Here is a 4,817-nt window from a genome sequence, read left to right as displayed (position 1 = left end):
AGATAATCATGAGAGGACTCCACAGACATCGAAGCTAAAGCTATCACGATGACCTTAATTCTTGCGTATTCGGTCCTCGATTTTTATCTCGCCCGTGTTTTAAAGCGAAACGTACCGTCCGGAATAACGGTGACAGAATAAACTACACCTGAATCTTTTATCACGTAGAGGTACGACACATTTAAAAAATCCATTATTAAGGGTATCAAGGGAAAAAAGGAGATACACCTTTCGTAAATCAGGATGTCCGGCTGCTTTGTGACCATTCGAGGCTTAAAGTCTCTTCGATCGGTCGTCAACAAATCCTCGGTGTCTGAGTCGAGATCGAGGATAGTGACGCGTGAACTTTACGCAACCGGAAATTACACGCGCGTCAAAACGTAAGGCTAATTGAACGTAATTCTTATTATCCGCATGTACCTCGTAAAACGAGTGAACTCGAGAATACACGTCCCGTCGCGACGCGCCCGGTACCTCCTACACGCGGGAATTTCACCCGTAATCCGTTCTGTGTCACCCGTTCTACTTCCTGGACCCGGAATTAGTCCGGCAATTCCGCCGGTGCGTCCATTAGCTGATTTATTAAAGGTCTTGTTTGCTCCCCGGTCGGCGAAAGGTCGTGCCCCGCCGCGGTGCCGTAACGAAAAGTCGCGAACCGCCGCGCCCACGTGATAATTAGCATGCCAATTTTCTCGATGAGGTAATCGGCGTGTCGTTGGGGAAGTCGATCGTTAAACGGACGGCTTAATGGGATACTAAGCTTTGTCGGCGCGTCTTACGCAAGTTTTTCCTTAACGTGCCTAGCATCAAATCTTTGGAAAAATATTATTTTTCTTATCAGACTACAGTCAAATTAATAATTACTGAAAGATCAAATTTTGTTTGTGTATAATCTTAATGATTATATCCAAATTATGTTACTTTAATTATAATCATTAAGATGTGCGCTACTTTAGTGAGCCGAAGATTCAGGTTCAAAATCTGATTAAAAATTTTTCGGTTTTTATTCAATTGAATTGTAACTTTCAAATGAGACTTTTATAATGTGTGTATTGAAACAGCCTCACTTAACAGTTACAAAATTCTCGCCTTAACTGTAAACCGAAAGTTAAATAATGATTTAAATGTGTGTATTGATACACGCATCGTAAAAAAGTCTCAATTAATATAGTTATAATTTTTTATATTTTTCATTAAAATCAAGAATCATATGTTTAATGAGTAATAGAAATATGAAATCGTCAGCCATAAGTAAATTATATCTCTCTCTCTCTCTCTCCCTCCCTCCCTTTCCGTTATAGAGTAAAATCAACATTCTTTTTCTGTAAATTTTAACACATTTAATAAATACGTTCAAATTGTGTTACTTTAATATATTCTTTAAATTATTTTAATAATTTTACATTTTTAATTTGTTAAGTTCAATTAACATAGCAGGCATATGTTAAATCTATACACGTATGTGTTGATTATTTTACATAAAAATTTTAACAAGGACCTTTTTTAACAAAAATTACCTACAAAAATTTTCCAACAGTGTATGTGTTGCCGCGACGACGACCGCGACGATGAGAGCAGAACATAAAATAATACCAGAAGCAAAACTAAATGATTAGCAAAGTAGCAGAGGATCACAATAATTTATGGTAGATTAAATTCAAATGTTTAATCTATAAAATTGTTCAAAATGGTATCAGTTATTTGTAAAAAGGTACTGCTCTATATATGCACATTTTGATTTTACATTATCGTAAAATAACGATTTCACTACAAATCTAACCAAGATTCCACAAAGCTAATCCTTATCACTCAGAAATAAGTCGACGGAAAAGTAAAAATGGACGATGATCAATTTCTTTTTTTCGTTGTCTTATCTGTCCTGCTCGCGATAAGCGGCGTTTCGTACTCGCGATCGTCAATGAACGATACCCAAGTGGTAATAGCTTCTTAATTCTTCTTGACAAATTTTTAATATTACAAAGAATTATTTTAATCACAAAGAATTAAAGAAATAACAATGCAAAATAAAAATATTTAATTAAAATAAAATAAATAAATTTTTCTTGTAAAAAAACTTGGTGCTGCTAGACTTCGAAATTTAAAACATTAAAATTTAAACATTAGTACTAAGATTTTTTATTAAATAAAAAAAACAATATACATAATTTAGGGAAGAATGCGACAGAAGTACAAAATCAGCGTAAAAGTAAAAAACCAAGTTTTTTTACAAGAAAAATTTATTTATTTTTTTTTAAATTAAATTTTTTTATTTTGTACTATTACTTCTTTAAATCTTTGTGATTAAAATGATTCTTTGTAATATTAAAAATTTGTTGAAGAGAATTAACAAGCTATTACTACTTGGGTTGGAATAGGAAGACTGACAAAAAATCGGCGCGCAGTTTACTGATTGTGAGTTTGAAAACGTATATAAAATTTATACAGAAATATTATTATTGGACTACTAAAATTCGACCCTATAATGACAAATTTTTTTTTTTTTTTTAAGTGAAACAATAACTTTCTCGTAAAGTTCGCGTATGCAGAAAATTCCCGGATAGATTTGTATAAAATAAATTAATGAATTAATCGAACGCGATAAACATTTAATTCTGTAAACCTGCTACAGCTGTGATAATTGTAAATATATATGCCGCTTTTTATTTTCCCTGTTTCTCTCTTTATTTTATATTTTTTCTTTTATTGCAATTTTTCTGATTAAACATTTTAACAGCTTTTTCCAGAATGTTATTATTATCTAAATATAAATATAACAAATTTTAGAATAAAAAATGTATAATAAATAATAATTAAAACCATCTATTCGCGCAAAAAAAATTATTTAAAAAACCACAGTAAAAAAACAGAACATAAAATAATGTCAGAAGCAAAATTAAATATTAACAAAGGATTACGATAATGTATGGTAGATTAAACGTAAAGTTTTTATTTATTTTTAATCTATTAAATTGCTCAAAATGATATCAATGATTCATAAGATATAATAGGTATTGCTCTATGCACATTCTAATTTTACATTAAAATACCGATTTACTACAAATCTAAGCAAAATTCAGACAAAGCTAATTTTTATCTTTAAGGCTTCGGCCCCATAAACTGATATTTTCCGCGTAACGCGTATCGCGTAACCAATCAGAGACGTTTCACATTTCCTGTTACGCATATTCACGCTTGTGATTGATTACGCGATACGCGTTACGCGGAAAATATCAGTCCATGGGCCGCACCCTTCTTTAATCTTTCGTTGTCTTATCTATCTTGCTCGCGATAAGCAATGATTTCGCAATCGAAAGATTTTCTTCTTTATTCTCACGGTCAAGAGTAATCACTTCAGTATCGAGATGATGTCCGTGGTTGATACACTTACGAAAAATTCGCTATGCGAACCCTATAGTCAGAAAGAAGTTCGCGCGGTCGTTCCAACGGGCTGTGAAATAAAAATAGTTTTTTGGAATATCCGTGGACTGAATAAAAAGCTTAATAACAGAAATACAAGGGAAGATATACACCCATACATAGAGGAATATGATATAATTATTATAATGGAAACATTTGTAAAAGAAGAACACTGGAACGCGATAAAAAAACGTCTACCAGACAATTACGAATGGAGATGTGACCCTGCCAGGAGGAATGAAAAAAAAGGAACCAGAGGAAGGGGTATAAGCGGAATCATTACAGGCGTAAAAAAACAAGATTAAAGAAGAAAAGGAGCAGATAAATAAAGAAGATGGTCCACTCGATATAACTAAGAGAGAAGTTAAATTAGGCGGAGAAATTTGGCAGATTGTGACAGTGTATAGAAGAAACGTAGAAAAAGGAATAAAAGAAATGTGGAACGAAGTAGAAAAATTAATACCTAAAAACAAAGAAGAAAATCTACTGATAGTAGGAGATTTTAATGTTCATATAGGAAAAATGGGTGGAAGAAACTCGAAAGAGGAAGAAGTACCAAAGAAGTACCAAACCGAAGCAAATAGATTTTTGAAAAAATAAATGAAAGAAAATGGGTCATATTAAATGGAAACATAAAAGGTGATGAACAAGGAGAATATACTAGAGTATGTAAAGTCGGTAATGTACTACAAAAGTCGGTACTAGATCTTGCAATAGTAAACGAGAAAGCAAAAAATAAGATTAACAAGATGGTCGTAGATAATAAAAGAACAGGCAGTGATCATTTTCCACTATGTCTATATATTCAACTCGAAAACGTTCATCTTATTATTGGTTTTATATTGATACCATTGATGTTATTGATATTGATGATATCTTTGATATTGCTCGAAAGTCAGTCGCGCTGCCAAACGAATGTAGTCGTCGAAAGGCCAAAGCGCTAAAAATTATCCAGGAATGGTTCCGAGAGAAATATAAATGTTTATGAGAAAGGAGTTTTGTAAGTGTGTTAATTTCTTTAACTTTTAAGAGTTATATCTTATATCTGTGTTACTGCGCGTTGTCTATTTGTTTTTCTTAGAGAAAGTCGACGGTACGCGTAAGGAGGTCCTTAGACGAGTTCAGAAGGAATTTCAATCTGCGGCAGAACATCGGCCAGGACTTCCGGAAGCGAACCAGTTTAAAGAGGACCGCCTGCCCACGGTTTTTGACCCGTGGTTTTCCCGTGGGCCATAGGGCAAATGCCGGGCGGGGACCTGGGGAGCCCTGCGGGGCGCAGGGTCCACGGGAAGCATCCCCCCCCTTGTCCGCAAAAAAATAAAAAACGTATAATTCAAATTTTGACGAGATTTTTATGTTAATATATATCCTAAACTATAAATAAATGTGCTTATAATTGA

The 4,817-nt window shown here is 33.6% G+C and overlaps 1 long non-coding RNA gene across 1 annotated transcript; it reads left to right on the top strand.

The window, feature by feature from the left end:
* The first annotated feature begins 3,305 nt into the window (after window positions 1–3,305).
* LOC139820575 (uncharacterized) lies at window positions 3,306–4,817 on the top strand. Its single transcript, XR_011734024.1, has 2 exons — window positions 3,306–4,417; window positions 4,499–4,817. It is a non-coding gene; the product is annotated as an uncharacterized lncRNA (long non-coding RNA).

This window comes from Temnothorax longispinosus, chromosome 10 (genome assembly GCF_030848805.1).
Source record: "Temnothorax longispinosus isolate EJ_2023e chromosome 10, Tlon_JGU_v1, whole genome shotgun sequence".
Classification (NCBI taxonomy): domain Eukaryota; kingdom Metazoa; phylum Arthropoda; class Insecta; order Hymenoptera; family Formicidae; genus Temnothorax; species Temnothorax longispinosus.
Note: the sequence above shows the minus strand (reverse complement) of the source record. Positions and strands in the feature narration are given on the sequence as shown.